The 24,873-nt window shown below is 48.7% G+C and overlaps 1 protein-coding gene across 3 annotated transcripts in view; it reads left to right on the top strand.

Annotated features, from left to right (window-relative positions):
* PRORP (protein only RNase P catalytic subunit) overlaps nucleotides 1-24,873 on the top strand; it is a 253,529-nt gene that overhangs the window by 194,550 nt on the left and 34,106 nt on the right. Inside the window, exon 10 of one of the 3 annotated variants that reach the window (XR_013396185.1) lies at nucleotides 24,606-24,743. The exons of the other annotated variants lie outside the window; for them this stretch is intronic. The gene's annotated coding sequence lies outside the window, so the exon portion shown is untranslated. Of the gene's footprint in view, nucleotides 1-24,605; nucleotides 24,744-24,873 lie in introns of those variants that run through there. 3 annotated transcript variants of the gene reach the window in all.

Consider the following 24,873-nt stretch of genomic DNA (forward strand, 5'->3'; position numbering starts at 1 on the left):
AAATCCTCTCCTCTAGCTATTTTGAGGTACACAATACTTGATCTGTTTTTTGTTTTTTGAAACAAGATCTTGCTCTTGCCCAAGCTAGAGTGCAGTGATGTGATCATGGCTCACTGCAGCCTCGAACTCCCTCGTTCACGTAATCCTCTTGCCTCAACCTCCTTAGTAGCTGGTACTGCAGGTGTACACCATTGCACCCAGCTAATTTTATTATTTGTTTGTAGAGTTGGGGTTTTACTATGTTGCATGGGCTGGTCTCAGACTCCTGGCTGGCATTAAGCAATCCTCCTGCCTCAGCTTCCCAACATGCTGGGATTACAGGCATGAGCCACAGTGCCTGGATCCAGAGTACCTTACTGTTGACTGTAGTCACTCTGCTGTGCAATAGGATACCAAATCTTATTCCTTTTTTTTTTTTTTTTGAGACAGGCACTTGATCTCACCCAGGCTGGAGTGCAGTGGCAGGCGTGCTCATAGCTCACTGCAACCTCAAATACCTGGGGTTAAGCAGTCCTCCCACCTTAGCCTCCCAGCTAGGACTATAGGTATGCATCACCAGGCCTGGCTAATTTTTTATCTTTTAAAAAATTGACATAGGGGTCTCCCTGTGTCACTGAGGCTAGTCTTAAACTCCTGGCCTCAAATAGTCCTATGTCAGGCTCCCAAAGTGCTGGTATTACAGGTATAAGTCACTGCACTGGGCCCCTCCTTTAATTGTAACTTTTTACCTGTTCACCACCTTCTCCCCATCCCTCCCACTACCACCTCCAGTCCCTGGTAACCACTGTTCTATTCACTACATATAAATCAACGTTTTTAGATTTGGCATATAAGTCAAAATGTGGCATTTGTCTTTCTGTATCTGGCTTATTTTCACTTAATGTATTATCCTCTAGGTTCATTCGTGTTATAAATGACAGGATTTCATTCTTTTTAATAGCTAAATAGTATTCCTTTGTGTATATATATCGTATTTTCTTTATCCATTCATTCACTTTGAACACTTAAGTCAGTTATATCGTGGCTATTGCGTATAGTCCTGCAATAAACATGGGATTGCAGATACCTCTTCAACATACGGATTTCACTTCCTTTAAATACATACCAAGGAGTGCAATTGTTGGGTCATAGAGCAATTCTGTTTAATTTTTTGAGGAACGTTCATTTTGTTTTCCATAATGGCTGTACTCACGTACATTTCCCTTAATTGTAAGGGTTCCCTTTTCTCCGCATCCTCAACACTTGTTAGGTTTTGTCTTTTTGATAATAGTCACTCTAACGAGTGAGGTGATGTCTCATTGTGGTTTACCTCCAATTTTAAGTAGTAAGCCTTTGGTATATGCAGACAAATATTCACGATCTTCACACTGTAGCTTTAGTCATTTTACTGACACCGGTACAAGTTTACTTGGCTTAAGAAATTTCATAGCCAGCATCAGGCGTGCTGGCTCACACCTGTAACCCCAACACTTTGGGAGGCCTAGGCGGGCAGATCACCTGAGCTCAGGAGTTCAAGACCAGCCTGGGCAACATGGTGAAACCCTGTCTCTACCAAAAATATAAAAACAGCGTGCACATCTGTGGTCCCAGCTACTTAGGACACTGAGGAGGGAGAATCGCTTGAGTTTGGGGGATAGAGGTTGCAGTAAGCAGAGATTGTGCCACTGTACTCCAGCCTGGGTGACAGAGAAACCCCCATCTCAAAACAAAAAAAAACCAAATGTAAACTGTAGCTGTATGGTATAATTAAATAAGAAACTACAACTTTGGTTTTGAAACCTACTCTGGCCAGGCACTGTGGCTCACACCTACAATCCCAGCACTTTGGGAGGCTGAAGTGGGAGGATTGCTTGAGGCCAGGAGTTTGTGATGAGCCTGGACAACATAGTAAGACCTTGTCTCTACAGAAAATGTTTAGTTAGCTGGGCATGGTAGCCTGCACCTGTAGTCCCAGCTACTCCGGAGGCTGAGGCAGGAGGATCACTTGAGCCCAGGAGTTCGATGCTGCAGTGAGCTATGATTGTGCCACTGCACTTAAGCTTGGGTGACAGTAAGACCCTGTCTCCAGAAAGAAAGCTGCTCTGACTGTAAGTTGGCATGTGAGGCAAGGCCTTTATTTTACAATTTCTCATTCAAATAAGGGATTACTGAATGTGGACTCCAAGTCCTATTGAATACTTTAATTATAATGAAAGGATTAGTATGATCTTTAGTAGTTTTGAGAAAAGCATTTATACTCAGCAAGAACCAGTATTTTCAAGAGTAGAAATTGTAGTTACCTTCAGGAAACAGGGCTAGAAAAGTCATAGAAATGTGTGTAGTTTTTTTGTTTGTTTGTTTGTTTGTTTTTTAGAATGTATGTAGTTTCTGTGCCTCCTTAATAAGTACTTGAAGATAACATTAAGAAATGTTTTATATTAAAGTTTAGAGACCCAGCATCACAATGTTCAGGAAAAAAGAACAAACTGTATATTCATGGTAACTTTTTTTTTTTTTTTTGGAGACACAGTCTCGCTCTATCACCCAGGCTGGAGTGCGGTGGCGCGATCTGGGCTCACTGCAGCTTCCACCTCCTGGGTTCAAGTGACTCTACTGCCTCTGCCTCCTGAGCAGCTGGGATTACAGGCACCTGACACCGTGCCCAGCTAATTTTGTTGTTGTTGTTGTTTTGTATTTCTAGTAGAGACGGGGTTTCACCATGTTGGCCAGGCTGGTCTCAAACTCCTGACCTCGTGATCCACCTGCCTCGGCCTCCCAAAGTGCTGGGATTACAGGTATAAGCCACCGCACCCAGCTGTAACCTGTGTTTTCTTTAAAGTCCCCAGACTGGTGACCTGAACCACTAATTAGAGATGATTTAAAAATCTTGGAAAGTCTAAGGGTAATATATTTTGTGTCCTCTTTTGCACAGAGCAAGTCTGGTGCTGTTGACCTCATGCAGGTGAGTGTGGCTGCAGAGTCTCATGCCAGCTCTGCAGAAGTCAGAGTTGCCCTTGTTTCTGTAGCCATCAGGCCCACACAAGGGGAGGCCACGTAAATATATGACCAGTAGAAGCAGGAAACTTCACCAGCCACATCCTCTTCAGAACTGTCAGGAATAGTAGTTTCCTAACAAGGAAGCAGGGTTCTTCCTTGTTCTTCCAGGTGGTGGTTCTGGGATTACCCATCCTAATCCACTAGGCTCTATGAAAGTGCTGCCATCGTTTCGAAAGTGGGGTCTATGTAAAAGGGCTAACCCTCTAAAGACAAGCTGAATTTACCCTTAGAGCCTTGACTGATTTCACCCTCCTAGAATCAGTGGATGAGACTAGCAACTAATTCAGTTTTACTGTTAGAGGCTCCTTTTTAGAGGTAAAAAACTAAAATTCTGTAATTTGTTAGAAAAGTACATTTTTACATTATAAGGCAAAATCTGGATGAATTAGGATTAAATATAGAATAGTTTTAAATATTGGTTATGCTTAATTGAAAGAATGAGAAGAAATAGAAAAGATCAATTTAAATAGGTGAGCATTAGGCTGGGTGCAGTAGCTCATGCCTATAATCCCCAATACACTGGGAGCCCAAGACTGGCGTGGCAAGGTTTTGTCTCTACACAAAAATTCTTAAAATTAGGTCAAGTGTGGTGGTGCACACAAACCTGGAGTCCTAGTTACTTGGGAGGCTGAGGTGGGAGGGTCACTTGAGCCCAGGAGTTCAAGCCTGCAGTAAACTATGATCACAACACTGTACTCCAGGCTGGGTGACAAAGCAAGACCCTTTCTCTAAAAATGAAAATAAAAGGGTAGACACTAAATACTGTAATTCTGGCTGGCACGGTGGCTCATGCCTGTAATCCCAGCACTTTGGGAGGCTGAGGCAGGTAGATCACCTGAGATCAGGAGTTCAAGAGCAGCCTGACCAACATGGAGAAACCCCATCTATACTATAAATGAAAAAAATTAGCCGGGCATGGTGGTGCATGCCTGTAATCCCAGCTACTCGGGAGGCTGAGTCAGGAGAATCGCTTGAACCCAGGAGGTGGAGGTTGCGGTGAGCCAAGATCATGCCATTGCACTCCAGCCTGGGCAACAAGAGTGAAACTCTGTGTCAATCAGGCAATCAGTAAATCTGTTTCTTGTTTTGTTTTTTAAGCAAACTACCTGGAATGGATAACAAAGGGTTAATGCAGAAAGGTTATACAAAATGCCAAGAAAAATGCCTGAAATATTTAAATATCTTTACCCAAAGAACATTTTGATTAGTAAGAAATATAAGAATACAGACCAGGCACGGTGGCTCACGCCTGTAATCCCAGCACTTTGGGAGGCCCAGGCAGGCGGATCACTCGAGGTCAGGCATTCACCTGACCAACATGGCGAAACCCTGTATCTACAAAAATACAAAAATTAGCCAGATGTGGTGGCGCACACCTGTAATTCCAGCTACTCAGGAGGCTGCAGCAGGAGAATCACTTGAACCCGGGAGGCCAAGGTTGCAGTGAGCCGAGATCGCACCACTGCACTCCAGCCTGGGCAACAGAGTGAGACTCCATCTCAAAATCAATCAATCAATCAATAAACATAAGAATACAGATATGAAGCCAGGCACGGTGACTTATGCCTGTAATCCCGGCACTTTGGGAGGCCAAGGTGGGTGGATCACTTGAGGTCAGAAGCTCAAGACCAGCCTGGCCAACTTAGTAAAACCTCGTCTCTACTAAAAAATACAAAAATTAGCTGGGCGTGGTGGTGCACATCTGTAGTCCCAGCTACTTGGGAGGCTGAGGCAGGAAATCGCTTGAACCTGGGAGGCAGAGGTTGCAGTGAGCTGAGATCCCACCACTGCACTTCAGCCTGGGCAACAGAGCTAGACTCAAAAAAAAAAAAAAAATACAGATATGATTTTTTTAAATATGAGAAATATGATAATTCTGACACTCAGAGGGATATGTCCAGACATTCATGAACGTGAAGCTATTTGGGTAGACATGAGGCTTTCCTTCTCTTGATACCTCATTTTTCATAAACAGTATTGTTATTGTACCATTTAGGTTACAAGTTAGCAACAAACCAGGCACTCAGCTCCCTCACTAGCCTCCAAATCCAAGATCCAGATTTGTGCCACAACCAAATTATTACATTAACGATCTTCACATAGGGGCACACACCTGTAGTCTAGCTACACAGGAGGCCGAGGTGAGAGGATCACTTGAGCCCAGGAGGTCAAGGCCATAATAAGCTGTAGTCACACCACTGCACTCCAGCCTGGGGGACAGAATGAGACACCTGTCTCAAAAAAAAAAAAAACAAAAACAAAAAAAAAAACCCCTAAATTAACATCATAATGGTGAATTAGTTTACATTTTTTTGTTTTATTTTTATTTATTTTTATTTTTTGAGGTGGAGTCTCCTGTCACCCAGGTTGGAGTGCAGTGGCACGATCTCGGCTTACTGCAACCTCCACTCCCAGGTTCAAGCAATTCTCTTGTCTCAGCCTCCTGAGTAGCTGGGATTACAGGTGTGTGCCACCATGCCCAGCTAATTTTTGGATTTTTAATAGAGACGGGGTTTCACCATGTTGGTCAGGCTGGTCTCAAACTCCTGACCTCGTGATCCACCTGCCTCAACCTCCCAAAGTTTTGGGATTACAGGCGTGAGCCACCATGCCAAGCCTGTTTTATTTTTGTAGAGACAGGGTCTCGCCATGTTGCCCAGGCTGGTCTCCAACTCCTGGGCTCAAGCCATCCTCCTGCCTCAGCTTCCCAAAGTGTTGGTATTACAGGTGGGATTACAGCCACCATACATGGCTCCAAGATGGCTTCTAACTCCATTTATTTTACATTCTGGAAAATCCAGCTGATACAATAAGAAATGAAATTTAAGAGGTATTGGAATGGAGATAGAATTAAAATTTGCTATTTAGATTATTTACATAAAAAAACAAGAAAATGACCTAATATAGTATTAGTCTTTATTGGGACAGGCCCTGTTTTAGATACAATATCCTTTAAACTGGTTTAAGCTGAACATCTATAATTTGCTTGTCTGCAGTTCCAAAATTCAGGAAGTTCTTAAAACTCAGCTGGCTTTTTATATCTCACTTTATTTCTGCAGAAATATGAATGTGCTTAATTATAGGGTGCTGCCCCAGACTCCAGTGGTAGAGTTATGGAATATATGGTTTAGACATCATATTACCTCTCTAAAATCCAAAATACATTATATTCCAAACGCATCTGTGCCGGGCGTGGTGGCTCACGCCTATAGTCCTCTCTCTTTGGGAGGCTGAGGTGGGCAGATTGCCTGAGCTCAGGAAAAAATCAGGCTTGGTGGCGCATGCCTGTAGTCCCAGGTACTTGGGAGGCTGAGGCACAAGAATTGCTTGATCCTGGGAGGCAGAGGTTGCAGTGAGCCAAGATGGCACCACTGCACTCCAGCCTGGGCCACAGAGTGAGACTCTGTCTCAGATAAAAAAGAACCTGGCCCCATGCCTTTTGGATAAAGAATAATAGACCTATACTATTATTATTCCCCTGTTGTGAGTGAAAACAAAAACAAAAACAAAAACTAAAACTGAGTCCAAGTTAGGTAATTTGGCCAGGGTCACACAACTACAATGTGTCAATGACAGGACTAGAACACACAATAGTCTGACTTGAAGATGCATCTTTGTCAGGAGTTAGATGAAATCTACAATCACTTTTTCTCAGACTGCCCCCTCCCCAACCATCCCAAAAATGTCTAAAAAGTAAATACCTTTCCTATATACCAGGAATAAATGTTTAGAAAATTATATAAGTATGGCACAATAGCAACAAAAATATAAATCAGAATCGTTCTAACTGGAAATATTGACCCATGTGAAGGAAAGTAAAAACCTTGACTGCAAGACTTCCTGCTGCTAGATGGAAGTGCTGACAATTGTAAAGTCAGTTCTTTTCCAAACTAATGTGTAGACTTAAAGTCATTCTAGTCAAAACACTAAAAAAAAAAAAAAAAGAGAGACTTCGCAGAGTAATTAAAAATATATATATTTTAAAAGAGAGCTAGAAGAAAGAAAAAGAGAAGGAAAATAAAATAGTTTAGTTGAAAAACAGATCTCCACATGGTGATCCACTTTCTAAACAACAACAATGCACTTTGGGAGGCTGATGTGGGCAGATCAGCTAAGATCAGGAGTTCAAGACCAGCCTTGAAACCCCGTCTCTACTAAAAATACAAAAAATTAGCCAGGCCTTATGGCAGACGCCTGTAATCCCAGCTACTCAAGAGACTGAGGGAAGAGAATCATTTGAACCTGGAAGGAAGAGGTTGCAGTGAGCCAAGATCACACCATTGCACTCCAGTCTGGGTGACAACAGTGAAACTCTATCTCAATAACTAATTAATTAATTAAAAATAACAATGGATAAAATCATGAAGGGAAAACAACTGTATATTTCACTACCTAAAAATGTAAAATTTTGTTAACAACAAGACCCCATAAGCAAAGTTCAAATAGTGAGAAAATATTAACACATAAATAGAAAAATATACCAACAACAGACAAGTCATGAAAATTTTCTAGTCTAAACCTGAAAAAACAACTCAATAATTTAAAAATGAAAATTGTAAGATAACATATTTTCTATCAAATGACTAAAACTTTTACATTGATAGCACATAATATACTTGGCATATGGCAAGTGTTTCATAAGTATTTGTTGTATGAAGGAATGATGAAGTACATTAAAAGTTAGCTACTCCAGGCTGTGCTCAGTGGCTCACACTTGTAATCCCAGCACTTTTGGAGGCCGAGGTAGGCAGATCATGAGATCAGGAGTTTAAGACCAGCCTGGCCAACATGGTGAAACTCTGTCTCTACTAAAAATACAAAAATTAGCTGGGTGCAGTGGCTCGCACCTGTAATCCCAGCTACTCAGGAGGCTGAGGCAGGAGAATCACTTGAACCTGGGAGGCGGAGGTTGCAGTGAGCTGAGATCACCCCACTGCACTCCAGCCTGGGCAACAGATCAAGACTTCATCTCAAAAAATAAAAAATAAAATTTTTTTTTGGCCATTCTAATAGATATGTAGTGGCATCTCAGTGTTGTTTTAATTTTTGAGACGGAGTCTGGCTCTGTCACCCAGGCTGGAATGCAGTTGCACGATCTCAGTTTATTGCAACCTCCACCTCCCAGGTTCAAGTGATTCTCATGCCTCAGCCTCCCAAGTAGTGGGGATTATAGGCGTGTGCCACCACACCCAGCTAATTTTTGTATTTTTAGTAGAGACAGGGTTTCATCATGTTGGCCAGGATGGTCTTGATCTCTTGACCTCATGATCTGCCTGCCTCAGCCTCCCAAAGTGCTGGGATACAGGCATGAGCCACCACGCCCAGCCAACGAGCATCTTTTCATATACTTATTTTCCATCTGCTTACCTTCTTTGGTGAGGTGTCTGTTCAGATCCTTTGCCAATTTTTAAATTGGGTTTTTTTCTCATGGTTGAATTTTAGGAATCCTTCATGTATTTTGGATACCAGTTATCATATATGTGTTTTGCAAATATTTTATCCCAATCTATAGCTCATCTTTTCATTCTCTTAATTTTTTTTCACAGAGCACAAGTTTTTAATTTAATAAAGTTCAATTCATCAATTTTTTTCTTTCATGAATTGTGCTGCTTATGTTGTATCTGAAAACTCATTGCCAAACCCAAGTCACCTACATTTCTTCTCGTATTATTATCTGAAAGTTTCATAATGTGATGCTTTACATTAAGTCTATAATCCACTTTGAGTTAATTTTTGTGAAAAGTGTAAGGCCTGTGTCTAGATTCATGTTTTACCATGTGGCTATCCAATTGTTACAGCACTATTTATCAAAAATATTATTCTTTCTCCATTCATTGAATTACCATTGCTCCTTTGTCAAAGTTCAGTTGATTATATGTTTGTGGGTCTATTTCTGGGATCTTTATCTTGTTCTATTAATCTATTTGTCTATTCTTTCATCAATACCATGTTGTCTTGATTATTGTTGCTTAGTATTGATAGTCAGATAGTGTCAGTCTTCCAGGGGGACTTTGTTCTTCTTGAGTGTTTTCAGTATCATGTTGGCTATTCTGGGTTTTTTTTTTTTGTGGCACTTCTAGATAAACTTTAGAATGAGTTTGTCAATATCCACAAAATAACTTGCTGAGTTTTTTTTTTTTTGAGATGGACTCTCGCTCTGTCGTCCGGGCTGGAGTGCAGTGGTGTGATCTCGGCTCACTGCAAGCTTCGCCTCCCGGGTTCTCGCCATTCTCCTGCCTCAGCCTCCCGAGTAGCTGGGACTACAGGCGCCCGCCACCACGCCCGGCTAATTTTTTGTATTTTTAGTAGAGACGGGTTTTCACCGTGTTAGCCAGGATGGTCTCGATCTCCTGACCTCGTGATCCGCGCACCTCGGCCTCCCACAGTGCTGGGATTACAGGCGTGAGCCACCGCGCTGGGCCAACTTGCTGAGTTTTGACTGGAATTTGTTGAATCTATAGATCAAGTTGGGAAGAAATAACATCTTGACAATATTGAGTCTTCCTATCTATGAATATGGAACATCTCTCCATTTATTTAGATCTTTGATTTCTTTCATCAGAATTTTGTAGTTTTCTCATAAAGATCCTGTGTATATTTTGATATATACCTAAGTCTTTTACTTTGTTAGTGCTAATGTAAATGGTGTCGTGTTTTTAGTTTCAAATTCAAATTGTTCGTTGCTGGTATATAGGAAAGCAATTAACTTTTATATATTACCTTTGTATCTTGCAACCTTCCTATAAATGCTTAGTAGTTCCAGGAGCTTTTCCCCCCAGCCTTGTTTACATTGTTGACATCTTAGACTTTGTAAACAATCTTATGTCTTGATTTCCCCCAATTGTGTCATAAATGTTTTTGATGCCATTTTATTTGTTTTTTTAGGGACAGAGTCTCACTCTGTCACCCAGGCTGAAGTGCAATGGTGTGATCACAGGTCACTGCAGCCTCAACCTCCTGGAGTCACGTATCCTCCCACCTACGCCTCCCAAGTTGCTGAGACCTTAGGCACACACCACCATGCCTGGTTAATTTTTTGTGTTTTGTAGAGATGGGGTGTTGCAATGTTGCCCAAGCTTGGTCTCAAGCTCCTGGTCTCAAGCGGTTCTCCCTGCCTTGGCCTCCCAAAGTGCTGGGATTACAAGTGTGAGCCACCACACCCAGAGTCAATATCATTTTATTGTTTTAAAACATTTTTGGTGGCGGGAAAAAAAAAAGATAATGGTTGCTGGGAGTTCAGAGTGGGGGTGGGAAGAAATGGGAAGTAGAGAAGGATGAATAGGTGAAGAACCAGTTTAGGGCAGTGAAACTTGGGTTTGGTACAGTAATCGTGGATGCATGACATTTGCCTTTATCAAACCCTGTAGAAATGTACAATAGAAAAAGTAAGCCTTAATATAAAATATGGACTTTAATAATAATGTGTCAGTATTAGTTCATGAATTGTAACAAATGTGCCACACCAATGCAAGATACTGATAACAGGGAAAGTCGATGTGGGATGGTGAACTCTCCACACAATCTGCTCAATTTGGATGGGCGTGGTGGCTCATGTCTGTAATCCCAGTACTTTGAGAGGCCGAGGCGGGAGGATCACTTGAGCCCAGGAGCTTGAGACTAGCCTGGGCAACACAGGGAGACCCTGTTTCTACAAAAAATTAAAATATTGGCTGGGCAAGGTGGTTCATGCCTGTAATCCCAGCACTCTGGGAGGCCGAAGTGGGCAGGTCACAAGGTCAGTAGTTCGAGACCAGCCTGCCCAACATAATGAAACCCCATCTCTACTAAGAATACAAAAAATGGACAGATGCAATGGCTCACGCCTGTAATCCCAGCACTTTGGAAGGCCAAGGGGGGCGGATCACGAGGTCAGGAGATTGAGACCAGCCTGGCAAACGTGGTAAAACCCAGTCTCTACTAAAATACAAAAAATTAGCCAGGCATGGTGGCACACACCTGTAATCCCAGCTGCTTGTGAGGCTGAGGCAGGAGAATCACTTAAACCCGGGAGGCAAAGGTTGCAGTGAACTGAGACAGCGCCACTGCACTCCAGCCTGGTGACAGAGCAAGACTCTGTCTCAAAAAAAAAAAAAAAAGTAGTCAGGCGTGGTGGTATATACCTGTAGTCTCAGCTACTTGGGAGACTGAGGCAGGAGAATTGCTTGAACCTGGAAGGCGGAGGTTGCAGTGAGCCGAGATCACACCACTGCACTCCAGCCTGGGCAACAGAGCGAGACTCCATCTCAAAAAAAATAATAATAATTAAAATATTAGCCAGGCACGGTGGCACATGCCTGTAGCCCCAGCTAATTGGGAGGCTGAGGTGGGAGAATTGCTTGAGCCCAGGAGTTCCAGGCTATAAAGTTCCAGGCCCTCAGCCCTGATCTACCAAGTCCAAGTCTCCCAGGACACTGCTCTGGGCATAAGTCTTTTGAGAGTGTACCCTAGTCAGGCCTGGCGTTTGCCACTGCTTGGGAAGCACTGTGGGCAGCAGCTGCAGGTGACAAGATCACAGTCAAGTGTATCTGGGGCTCAGCCACCTGTGCTGCTCTCTTGGTTGGTGGGAGGTTACTGGTGTGCTGAGGAGTCAAATGTGTTTTCAGAAGGTGACCTTGTGCCTTAGGCTTATGTCATCTGTGCCTTTGCTGACATCATCCTAGACTCCAACAGCCAGACCAGGGGATAACAAATGCAAATGTCTAACAGTAATTAACTCTTAGCAGCAACCTCAGCCTGGGGCTCCCCTTTCCAGGGCTTGTGGCAGCTACACCAGGCCCTGCTACAGCCCCTTGTCACTGAGAGACCTCTCCCACATCCAGAGATACGAGGGGAATGTAGGGAAATGTGCATTTAGACCAAGGAAATGCACTGTCCCAAATGGCAAGTGGACTGGCATAAACTCTGGTGAAGCTGCTGGCGTCCCTTTCGAGCAGTTACCACAAGAAGATCGTTTGGATTAGGGGCGTGCTTTCCACAGAAATCAGGCTCTGGCCTTACTGCGGGGGGGTGACCTGTAAACCTCAGAGTTAACATAGTGGTTTAGGTTTTACCAAGTGCACTGCGGTGATTAAGCCTCCACTGAGGACTGGAATGAGGAAGAAAAGGAGAAGCAGAAGAAGAACAGGAAAGACCTGTTCCCTCCGCAGAGGAGGGATGATCTGGGGAGAGCCCCAGCGAACAGCCCCAGAGTGCCGGGCCTAGCTGGGGTTTTCCAGGGATAGAGGCCGTGAGCAGCAGCGCGGATGTTGGCGGCGTCTAGCCGTCTGCTTGATAACTACCTCAGAGACCTGTTTGCCCCACTCGGTAAAACTGGGGCCACGCTGCTTGGGCAGCCTCCAGCCGCCTGGCTGCCACTTTTTCTAGGAACTCATACAAGTCCTCATCAAGAGGGAAGGCAAAACAGTGTCGGTGAAGATGGCTGTGCTGGTATTTTGTAAGTGACAGTGGTCAAGCCCTAAGTTGTGGATGGACACAGCAGGGGGCAAAATCACCTCCTCTGAAAAACGGCCTAGTGATCCTAATGGATTGGCTGTAGAGACCCATCACTGCAGGGGGACCTGGGAAGGCCGCCTGCTTCTCTTTGCCTCTGTGTCCCCAGCCACCTGAGAACATGTGCTTCAAGAGGGAACCCAAGGAAGAAGACTGTACAGGGTCCATGTTATTGCACCATCTCCTGTCAATTTAGGAGACATTTTCTTAATACTTCTTATTGATCAACAAATATTTTTGAGCCCCTCCTGTAAGTCAGACCCTGCTCTGGGGCACAGGGTGATGACCAAGACGGACTAAGTCTCCCCAGGGGCTAAGAATTTAGGCCCTTGCAGAGTATCTCCTCCAAGTTATTGAGCTGCCACTGAGATATCTGTGGCCACTTTGCATCCTGTCTGCATCCAGCAGGGTGGCAGTCTGGCCTTTACAGAAGCAGATTGGGCATGAAGATGTTTCTTGTGAAAAACCAGCTTCCAGGCCTCCTTCCTGGGAGGGACTCTGTGAGGGCCCTTCAGCAGGTCATGAGCAGATGCCTCTAATGATTCAAAGCTACCAACAAAACCGTAAGAGGCCCCTTTCCTGCCGCAGACTACGTGGAGATCCCTTCTGGGTTTTTCTTTTTTCTTTCTCTGTGAAGTGTACTTAAAAAAACAAAAGGTCGTTGTAAAACAGGGTATTATGCTGTTTCTTCTAAAGCAGGAGAGGCTGCAGGTGCTCACAGCTGATTTCTCATTTCTGAAAAACCCCAGTCCAGGCCTACCTTGAAGGGAGGGGCTTCCCGGGAGAGAGAGAGATAGTCCTATGAGGCCCTGTCCAGACACTGGCACACCAGACAATCCAGCAACGCTGCGAGTCGGGAGGACCCTGCTGAACAGGTCATAGCCAACAGCTCCAGGTGGCTGCATCTTAGCACCAAAGCTCCAGCCATGCACTTGCTCTGTTTCAAGTCTGGCCTCAGGAAGACTCAGGAGACAAGAGCCCTGACTACAGAGGCACAGAAAGGGGCACTCGCATCCCCAGGCTTCCAGCCGCTAGAGTCAAGTGCTGGGACTTCCAGCTCTCCCACAGTCAGAGCCTGACTAAATTCTCAGTCCACAGCTGAGTAATTTACAGCCTCAGTTTTTCTCTTCTGAAAAAAAGGGGTATAAACCACAGGATCCGTCTCAAAGAAGTGCTATGAGGAATAAATGACACAATGCATTTGAAGTGCTGAGAAGACAGCAGTTACGCTGTGGCAGCGGAGTCTGGCAGAGCCCTTCCAGAACGGCTCTTTAGTGCTGTCCGGTTTCCGCAGCATCCTCACCAGTCACTACCAAAATGTGATTTCCTGCGAACATTGTCACCCAAGCAGTGTGGTCAGGCAGGCAGAAGCCAGCCCAAAGTTTATAAATGTACCTCTTCAGCCAAGGCAGAGCAGGCGAGGCCCTGCATCACCTGCGCAAGGCTTGTGGTTCAGCCAGGGAGGCAACGTCCTGCTTCTTTCCGGGTGACCATGTTCTTCCTGGGCGCTCATTTCCTCGTGACACCCATAGACAGCAGCTTTTCCCGATGGGGGTCCCTGGCCTTTAGGGCAAGTCCTGCCCTGGCTAGAGCCTTCTCCTCCTGGAGGAGCACACACGATGGCACCAAGCTGCTCTGACCCTGCCAGGAGCCAAAACAGTCTTTGGAGCTCTGAGGGGCGCTCCGGGCTCAGGGTCATCTCCCACACCTTCCCTTCCCATCCTGAGGCCTGCAGAGCCCTCAAGGGCTCAGCGGTCCTGGCTCAGCTGGACCCCGGCACAGATGGGGAGGCCTCTGACCTGCACCCAGAGCCTGCCTCCCGGGGCTTCCTCACCCCAGTGTCCTAGGAGGGGGTGGCACAGATGGAGAGAGGCCAGAGGCTGCCCCTCAGGAGTGTGTGAGTCAAGCCTTGCTCGGGAGGTAGGAGCAGAGGTGGAGGTGCCCAGGGGGCCAGGAGAAAGGGGAGGAGAGACTAGGAAATGAAGCCCTTCTGGGGCTGCCAGCTCCCCCTACAGCTTTGGGCCATGCCAGGGGGCCCTGAAGTGAGTGAGCCCCGACAGAAAGCCCAGGCTCTTCTACCTTCTTTTCACATTCTTTTAAAACAAAATGTTGTGGGTGTATATATTTATGGGGTACATGAGATATTCTGATACAGACATAATGATGTATAATAACCACATCAGGGTAAATGGGGTATCCATCACCTCACACATTCATCATTTCTTTGTGTTACAAACCCTCCAATAATACTATTCCAGTTTTGTTTTGTTTTGTTTTTAAACATGAGATGGAGTTTCGCTCTTTTTTTTAAATTTTTTTTTGAGACAGAGTCTCACTCTGTTGCCCAGGCTGGAGTGCAGTTGCGTGATCTCGGCTCACTGCAAGCTCCACCTTCCGGGTTCACGCCATTCTCCTGCCTCAGCCTCCCAAGTAGCTGGGACTACAGGCGCCCGCCACCACACCCAGCTAATTTTTTTTGTATTTTTAGTAGAGACGGGGTTTCACCATGTTAGCCAGGATGGTCTCGATCTCCTGACCTCGTGATCCGCGCACCTCGGCCTCCCAAAGTGCTGGGATTACAGACGTGAGCCACCGCGCCTGGCCGGAGTTTCGCTCTTGTTGCCCAGACTGGCCAGGCTGGCGTGCAGTGGTGTGACCTCGGCTCACTGCAACCTCTGCCTCCCGGGTTCAAGCAATTCTCTTGCCTCAGCCTCCTGAGTAGCTGGGATTACAGGCGCATGCCACCACGCCCAGCTAAGTTTTGTATTTTTTTTTTAGTAGAGATGGGGTTTCACCATGTTGGCCAGGATGGTCTCCATCTCTTGACCTCGTGATCTGCCCACCTCAACCTCCCAAAGTGCTGGGATTATAAGCGTGAGCCACCGCACCCAGCCCACTATTCCAGTTATTTTAAGATGTGCATAAATTATTATGTTATCACATATTAGATTTTATTGAATCTACCATTTCACATTCTTATAGAGAGAGTGTAGCCTCTTGAAGCCTACTGGTGCAGGAGGGATTTTACAACCTTCCTGTGGCTTTTGTCACCTGTGGAAAACTACAAACCAGCTTGCCTATCCAATGATTGGAACCAGGAGGATTGCTGGCCTTGGGTCTGGAAATCCTATCCCGTGTGTCTTCGTTCCTTCCTTCCCCTGGCTAGGCCCCAGAGGGGTGGGGAGGCCTTCCTGGGCCTGGCACCAGGCCTCTTGGGCTCCCAGCCAAGTGTCCAGAGGACACTCCTCCTGGCATCTGGATCCTTCTTGTCTTCCTGAGACATAGGAGGCTCCTGCTCTGGAGACGACTGAGGGGAAAACACCTGTATTTCCAGGGCCTTGGAAATAGCCTGCTCCAGCCTGCCTTCCCAGGAGAACCTGAGGAAGGACATTAGTCTGAAGCATTTCTCTTTCGGTTTGTGCTGCGCTGGGCCTGTCCTCCTGTGACGCAGCCCTCACCAACCAAGGACTGAACGAGAGAGACTCCACGTGAACCTGCCCAGCACACAGCAGGTGCCTCGTGGACATTCTTCCCCAAGGTTCCAGGCCAGCCAGGCACTGCATTAACCAGGTTCAGATGAACTTCAGAACATACGCATCTGAGCTGTCATAGTTCTTTTTGTTTTGTTGTTTTGAGATGGAATTTCGCTTTTTTACGCAAGCTGGAGTGAAGTGCTGCGATCTCGGCTCACTGCAACCTCTGCCTCCTGGGTTCAAGCCATTCTCCTGCCTCAGTCTCCCAAGTATCTGTGATTACAGGCTCCTGCCACCACGTCCAGCTAAATTTTTGTATTTTTAGTAGAGACGGGGTTTCACCATGTTGGCCAGGCTGGTCTTGAACACCTCAGGTGATCTACCCACCTCGGCCTCCCAAAGTGCTGGGATTACAGGCATGAACCACTGCATCTGACCCATAGTTCTTAAATTTAAAATCTTGATATGCTGCTGGATATGCGGCTTGATTTCTTTAAGGAAACATGGCCTGACTTTTTCAGATTCTCAGCTTGTGTTGGAGGGCTGTTGGATGTTCTTTCTATGCAGAAAGTAGGCCTGCCTTCCTCTGTTTTGTAATCGCCACCCCATCCCTGCCCAACACACACACCCACACAGCCACAGTTATGCCGGGTCCAGCGACGCAGGAACCAAGTGGAAGGTCAAGGGCTGGGGCTCCATTTCCCTCCCCTTGAAGCTGTTCAGTTTGCTCTTGTCCCAGCCCCTGACTGAGCCACCAGCCCAGAGCAGGGGCAGCCCTCCCCCATGCAGTCAGGGCCAGAGAAGCATAATATTCCCGCCCTGGGTGCAGCCTTAGGTGCAGGAGCGTCGGGAATTTTCCATCTTGTTCTGCAGCCTGGCTTCTTAGGTCATCGTACTGCTGCTGACATAGGCCTGGGTTGGGCGAGTTTCCTGCAGGTCAGCAAGGGCGCGGAGGCAGCGCCTGAGCCTGCTCTGGGCCTGGCTTCCTGCCCACTGTGAGGAAGGGCAGAGGAGGGGTTCGAGGCCTTAGCCATCCCTTGGCCCAGAGCCTCAGGCCAAGCAGCCTCTGCTCCTGCCCTGGCCTGTTTCCTCCCGGCCTCCTGCTCTCCTGTTTCCTGAAGTTTTCCCTCTGGGTGACTCCCAGTTCTTCCAGAAACCCCCTCCAGGAAATTTGCTTGTTGCCACAAAATAATGCAAATCTGTTCCTGGGGCCGCCCAGGCAACCTGCAGTCTCTGTCTCCCCAAGACCTGAGGAGGGAGGGCGAGGAAGGTCCTGGGCCGGTCAGGGTCCCTTTTCTAGCCACCACCATGAGGACAAAGGATAAGCCGCACCCTCATCACCCTCTCATAAGGTGCAAGAGACAGGTCCTGGCTTTGCCTCTAAGGGAACCAGCTCCACCCAGGGAAAGGCCACACAGAACCCTCAAAGGCACCAAGGTCTTTTTCTATTTAATATCTAAAACAGTCTGAATATATTAAAGTTTATGCTCATGTTTGGCATTTGTTTATCTGTTTCTCGAACTTCAACTCCTTGCCGTGTCTGCAGCAGACAGTGAAGGCCCATGGATAACACTTCTGCGTGCCACAGTCCTGGGCGGTGACCAATGCAGGGATGCACAGGTGCCGTGTGGCCTTCTGCAGGCCAGGCCCCAGGGAGACCCATAGTCAAGGTGGCCTGAGACCCTTGAACAAGGAGCTTGTGGCCAGAGGAAGGCTAAATGCAGCACCTCCACCCCTGGGGCTAATGCCAGGGTCCCACCTGAACGCTCTGCAGTTGGGTCCCCCCAGGCCATCTCCAGAGGAGAATGCAGATGGGCTAGGGAGGGAACAGACCAGCCTGATGCAAAACCCTCTCAGCCCACCTCTATCCACGCAGCCCTCGTGTCCCTGGGCTGAGGGTCTGGTGAGAACATCACTTGCTCTTGCCTCCCTTCCTTTCTTGCTGCTGCTGCCTCCGGAGGTCAGGCCATGACTACTCAGGAGAGGAATGGAATTCCAAGGCTCCTGCTCCTAATGAAGGAGAGGTGGTAGGGGCACACACCTAGCCACTACCAGGTACCAGGCCCTCGGAGGTGCTGGAACACTACCCCCTTGACTCTCAATAGCAACCCGATGAGGTGGATGTTTTCTTGCCTGACAGATGGGATTCTAAGGCTCAGAGATAGTGACTTTCCCGAGGTCACACCAGTGGTAGGTGGTGATTCAAAACCAGGTCTGTGTGCAGTTCAATGACCATGGAGTCTTGCCCTGTTGCACAGGCTTCTTGTGTCACACACAGCCCTCGCTTTGTGAAATCTAGCACAGTTGACCTACATTCTCACCCAAATCCAAACTCCAAGTTTCAGAACTTCTTTGCACCCACAAAAGGGGGCTCAGAAGCCCCCTTGAGGCCTCAGAAAGGACACAGACCGAACAAAACTTATGGCCTAACAAGAAGCAAATCAAAGTAACATTGCCTTATGATTTAAAAGTAGTACGTGGGGCGGGTGCAGTGGCTCATGCCCGTAATCCCAGCACTTTGGGAGGCTGAGGCAGGTGGATAACCAGAGGTCAGGAATTCGAGACCAGCCTGGCCAATATTGCAAAACCCTGTCTCTACTAAAAATACAAAAATTAGCCGGGCATGGTGGCTTACACCTGTAATCCCAGCTACTCGGGAGGCTGAGACAGGAGAATGGCTTGAATCCAGGAGGGGAAGGTTGCAGTGAGCCGAGATCGCACCACTGTACTCCAGCCAGAGCAACAGAGTGAGACTCTGTCTCAAAAAATAAAAAAAATTAAAAAATTAAAAATAAATAAATAAAAGTAGTATTTGCCTCCTGGTGGATGGCATTATCCAGTTAATTTATTCATTGTGGTTGGCTATGTGGGTCTTACAGGGAGGGGTTTAGGGCTCTGGGGCTGGGCCTGTGGACCTGTCTCCCACCAGGCAGTGCAGCCCCTTCTAACTTTGTCACATGGAAACTTTCATGGGATTCAAGGCCACAGGCCAGAGCTAGGACTGGGCTGGGCAGGGGAGAGGATTATCAAGGGTAAACCTCTGCCTCCCACAAAGGATACTGAGCTACAGCGCTGGTGCAGTTCGGCAAGTCCCAACACAGGCCTCGCTGTGCCCAGCCCCTCAGCGAGGGCCTTGGGACGGCCCCACAGATAGAGCACCTCCACCCTATCCCCGGGCTGCAGTTCAGGACCTAGGAGGCAGAAGGCTGTGGGTGACTAAGACCCTTAATTGAGCCCTGCAAGCTTGTGCGATGAGCCTGTCTAGCCGCTAACAAGCACCCCGTGCCTCTGCTCGGTCGGCCTCTGACCCTGGAAAGGGTGGCTGGTTGAGAGCAACGTCCTTGACCTGCCTGAGCTCCTCCTTGGGCCCTGCATTTCATGCTGCCCTTCCTCAGCAACCAGGTGCACACCCCTGCCTCGGCATCTGCAGTCTAATACTAATAGCTGTGGGATGGGCAAAGAACGTGTGCCTCACTGCCTCCAGGTTCTTAGCAGCTATAAGCTCTCTCTTTTGCCTGGTTGGTTTTAAAGGTTTCTTCTGGAATATTCATCTTTGTCCACTGACTGCATCGCCATAAGCTGTAACTGCTAAGAGGCCAAGGACTTAGGCACAGGTAAAATGCATTTCAGCCTTGGATACCCAGACACACCCAAAGCGATCCTCACGTCTGCTCTGTTTAGGCTATTTTCCTGGTGGAAAGAATATGATTGCTGATTTAGGGGAGAAGGCCCTCAAGCCTCTAGCACTGCCTTTGCTTCAGCTGTGGGAGCACAGGGAGAGCAGGTGGGATACAGGGGAAGACCCCTTTTGAGGTTTTGTGGTGGGGTGGAGGAGGCCAATACTAGAGGAACAGATCTGGGGTCTCTGGAGCTGCCATGCCCCACAGTGGGCCACCAGCTCCCAGCCTTCCCAGTGGCTCTGCACCAGCTTCCAGGGCTCTCAGCCCACTAGGCACCTGCATCACAGCATCGCCTGGGTCATAGGCTGAGTTTGAGAACCATTGCCCTGCACGATCTGACCAGCCCAGGCTAGCGGCAGCTGTGTGCAATGTGCCTACTTCCTCCTCCCTAAACAGCTCCTTCCCCACCGCATTTCTGTGTTTATGGCTAGAAATTCCACAGCAGCTGCATTTCTCAGTATCCGGGTGATCTCTGCAGAATGAGCCCTAGGCCTGAGGCAGCAGCAGCAGCCTCCTTGCAGGGGTCCCTGTCAGAGCCCACCCCCCCGCCAAAACCTCAGCAGGACCTTGCTCTGTGGGATGCTGGCCAGGTTGACAACGTAGGAAAACCCTGAGGAAGTCGCAGACAGCGGCAGAGGCAGCCACAGAGGCGGTGGGGAGGAGGAGGAGCCACAGAAGGCTGGCGTTTGCCCCTTATGCTGTCCGGCTGCCCCCCGCTCCATCACCACCACCCAGGTGGAGGCCCTGGGTCTACTCCTCGGCACAGACTTAGGCCTCTCCCCTCGGGTGCCCGCTGTACCTCATCCCAGTCATCCACTTCCTTCTGGTTCCCAGATCAGCCCCTCCCCTGCACCTCTGTGCCAGGTGGGCCTCCCCAGCCTGCAAATTTGGATTTATCCTCAAAGCCTCAGCTCCTTCATATTTCCAGGAATCCTTCCTGCCACCCTGACAGAGAATTTTTTTTTTTTTTTGAAATGGAGTCTGGTTCTGTTGCCCAGGCTGGAGTGCAGTGGCCCATCTCAGCTCATTGCAACCTCCGCCTCCCGGGTTCAAGCGATTCTCCTGCCTCAGCCTCCTGAGTAGCTGGGATTACAGGCACCCACCAGCACGCCTGGCTAATTTTTGCATTTTTAGTAGAGACAGGATTTCACCATGTTGGCCAGGATGGTCTCGAACTCCTGACCTCAAGCGATTCACCTGCCTCTGACTCCCCAAGTGCTGGGAATACAGGCGTGAGTCACCACGGTGGCCATGAAAAGGGCTTTGAGGTTCCTTTCTGGAAATCTAAAATCCTTGTGAATTATGTTAGGGCAGGTATGAAATTCAGTAATTGGTCCTGCCCCAACGTACTCATTTGACAAGTCATTTACCCTCACGGTCTATATTTTTTCAGGTCAAATGCAGGTGCCACACTGAGTTATGGCCTTGACTTCCACAGCCTCATTCCACTCAGGATGAAACGTGATTGGTTCCTGAGGTGAACAGAAGTGACAGAAGTGAGTCCTCAGGCAGGGAAGGGTGTGGAAGCAAACAGCCTGGGGAGGGAAGGAGGCCTAGGCTTTCCCAGCCAGTGGCTCAGGGCACCCTGCAGACCTGCGGGTCCCCTCCAGGCTGAGCCTTCATCCCTGTGACCCCTCCTCTGAGAAAGGGCACCCCAGGCCCGAAGCCTCCCCAGTGCGCAGGGCTGGTTTCTGATGAGCTGCCCCCTGAGGCTGGCCTGGCAACACCAGGTACAGACCTGCACAGGGCCTTGCTGTGATTTGGAAAAAGGCAACTCATCATCCAGATGGACACAGCCTGACCCCCACGCCTCAGCCCACACCTGCATGCTGTACACAGCGGCCCTGACCCCAGGAAAGTCCCTAAGATTTGTAGGGAAAAGGAAAGACAGACACAGTACATGCTCCACCAGGGCCCTTCTCCAGGGCCTCCCTTCTCTTCCTGGCTCCACCAGAACCCAACTGGGTGAACCTTGGGCCCCTCATTCCCCTTGGTGAGACCCTGAATCCTGGAGGGGGCTGGACTTGTCCTTCATCCTGGGATTCTAGGTCAAGTTCTTAGCTCCTGGCTCCTCTTCAAGGCCCGGCTGGGTCTCCTCCTCCCGCTCCACCCCTCCGTCCCCTCCCACAGAGTCCACCACACAGGAGGCAAGGCCAGCGGGCTGGGAAGTACCAGCAGTGGCTGGCAGCTTAGAGTAATCAGCGCCGCCTGCTCCCACAGAGGCAAGGCTGCCTGCCAAGGCCCTGCCTTCTACTGCCGTTGGCAGCTCCTAGGGCCACAACAGAACCTCCCAGCCTCCCTTCACTGGGGAAGAAGCATGAGCTGAAAACAAAAGAGGGGATTAGAGCCCAGATGGAGCGGCTGAGCTCAGGGTGGGGTCACCAGGGGCACCCCCTCGTCCTCGCCCTTCAGCTCCTTGCCCTCAGCCGTCTCTGTGCGTCTCCAGCCAGCAGCTGCCTTGCTGGCCAGCGGTTTCTGTTGCGGGAGCCTCTTGTGCTCGGGGGCTGGCCACAGGGCCTCAGCTGTCCCGCACAACCTGTTTCAAGTGATTTTGCTTTTGAGGAACCTGCCTGCCCAGGACTTCAAGGGCCTCCGCTGACCCATGCGTGTCCCAAGGCCTCTGCCACAGCCCCATTCCCCGCACGGCCCCTGGCTCCTGCCCACTTATGGCTGGTCCTGGGCTCCCGTGGCCAAGGGGATTTGGGCAGACGTTGGCAGATGTGTCTCCTTTGTCCCTGGAGTGATTCCAGGCTTGGCTCAAACTCTGAAAGGCGAACCCAGCCAGGGGTGTCTCGGAGGCCCAAGTGTCCAGCCTGTCTTTCCCCAGCCGTGACTCCACAGGCTTCCAGTGTACACCATCTCCTCATACATCCCCCGAGGACCCTGGCCTACTGAGGGAAAACTGGCTCATAGCTTGTGACTTCAGCGACTGTAGGGAAGATAGCAGGAGCAGACCCGTCTCACTGTTGGGGCAGCTGTGGACAGTCACGGGTCTATCTCGGTTCCAGCCAGGCTCTCAGCTCACACAACCAGGGTGCCACAAACTGCCCAGGCCAGATTTCCAAACCCCTGAGATAGGAGGAGCCACCGCCATCCTGTTTCTCCTCTGGGACTCACAACCTCCCCCTGCTTCCAGCCTGAGAGTTCTGGTCCACTGGGGAATTCGACCTTTAAAAGTCTGGGCCCTGTGAGCATCTTGACCTCAGCAGCACATTGCTTTGTTTTGTTCACATCATTTCCTCCTACCCAGCACAGGGCACAGCATATAGTAGGTGCTCAATAAACATTTGTTGGGCCAGGTATGGTAACTCATGCCTGTAATCCCATCACTGTAGGGAGCTAAGGAAGGAGGATCTCTTGAGCCCAGGAGTTCGAGACCAGCCTGGCCAACATGCTGAAACCCCGTCTCTACTAAAAATACAAAACACTAGCTGGGCATGGTGGTGGGCAACTATAATCTCAGCTACTCAGGAGGCTGAGGCAGAAGAGTCGCTTGAACCCAGAAAGCAGCAGACGTTGCAGTGAGCCAAGATCATCATGCCACTGCACTCCAGCCTGGGCGACAGAGCGAGACTCTGCCTCAAAATAATAAAATAAAATAAGTAAAAAATAAATAAGTAAATGTTTGTTGAATTAATTAAGTGCCAATACGTTTTTGAGCCCATGGCCCAGCCCTCTCCCATCAGCCAGGAGCAGGCTTGGATCACTTGGTCCTCAGGAGATTCATTTGAAAATAGCCACCTGAGTCCAGAGAGTCTTCTCACCACTGAGGCTGCTGTAGGCAAGGGACTTGCCCTCCGTTTTTCTTAAGAGGTGTGACTTTAGCAAGGAGCAGTATGGGGCTCCCAGGAGTCACATGTCATCCGCGGGACACTGGAAGGGGCTGCTGACCACTCAGCCCGCCTTCCTGCTGAGAAATACCCCATCTGCCCAGCACTGGTCTTGCGGTCAAGAATGAAGCTTCCCGTCGGCAGCCCTCTCCTCTCTCCCAGCCTTTCTGTGTGCATGGATGGGAAGGGCGGCCACTTCCTTTATGGTTTGTCTGACTTCTCCCTGAGGTCCAGTTCGACTTGAACTTTGGCATTCAAGGCAAGACTGGAGAGAGCAAGGGAGTGCTGATCTAGAATGTTCTGTTCTAGGGCTATCTCAGTCCCTCAGAATGTATCACAGCAAGATGGTCTCGGGTGGTGAGAAGTTATCCACTGGGCATCCTGGAAATACACTAAGGGTTACAAACACCTGTCTGAAGAATGTTCTGGCCAGGGTCTGCCTGTGTGCAAGAAGGTCTTGGGGACTGGAAGGAAGGACCTAATCCTTCCCATTCTGGGGTACAGAATCTCCCCGGGAACAGAACCAGAGGAGGAGGCATGCTGGGCTCTTGGTGCTGCCCTCTGTTCTGGTTCTGGGCGATGCCCAGCCTGAGATACGGGTCCTGACCTTACAACGGACTCAACTCACCACCCCCACCCCCTCGGGAGGCAGGTGGCATCATCGAAATGCAGAAAGAAAACATTTCCTATCGTGAGCTTCCTCCTGGGGCCAGACTTTCCTGTCACTGCCAAAGGGACTGGTTAACCCCCAACCAACCCAGGCTCCCACAAGATCCTGCCAGTTTTCTCCTCGCCCCTGCATGAGAAAAATCTTCCTTAGAACTCGAGTTGCGTGACATCATTCTCTTGTTCAAAACCCCAACGCCCCAGTGGGCACAGTGCTGCCTCATACGTAAAACCTCAACTCTTCAGTCTTACGTCAAAGCCTCTCCTTAGCTGGGCGCAATGGCTCAAGCCTGTAATCCCAGCACTTTGGGAGGCTGAGGCAGGAGGATCGCTTGAGCCCAGGAGTTCAAGACCAGCCTGGCCAACATGGTGAAACCTCATCTCTACTAAAAACACAAAGATTAGCCGCGCACGGTGGCATGCACCCATAGTCCCAGGTACTTTGGAGGCTGAAGTGGGAGGATCACTTGAGCCTTGGGAGTTCCAGGCTGCAGTGAGCTGTGATTGTGCCATTGCACTCCAGCCTGGGTGACAGAGCCAGATGACCCTGTCTAAAAAAAAAAAAAAAAGCCTTTCCTGTGTAACCCAAACCAAACCGTCTTTCCAGTCTTGTCACTAGCTCCCCTGTACATTGGCCAATTTGTCCTTCAATGTTTTGTTTGTCCATCCACTCATTCATCTATATTTACCACGAATTGA

The sequence above is a fragment of the Macaca mulatta genome, chromosome 7 (genome assembly GCF_049350105.2).
Source record: "Macaca mulatta isolate MMU2019108-1 chromosome 7, T2T-MMU8v2.0, whole genome shotgun sequence".
Classification (NCBI taxonomy): Eukaryota; Metazoa; Chordata; class Mammalia; order Primates; family Cercopithecidae; genus Macaca; species Macaca mulatta.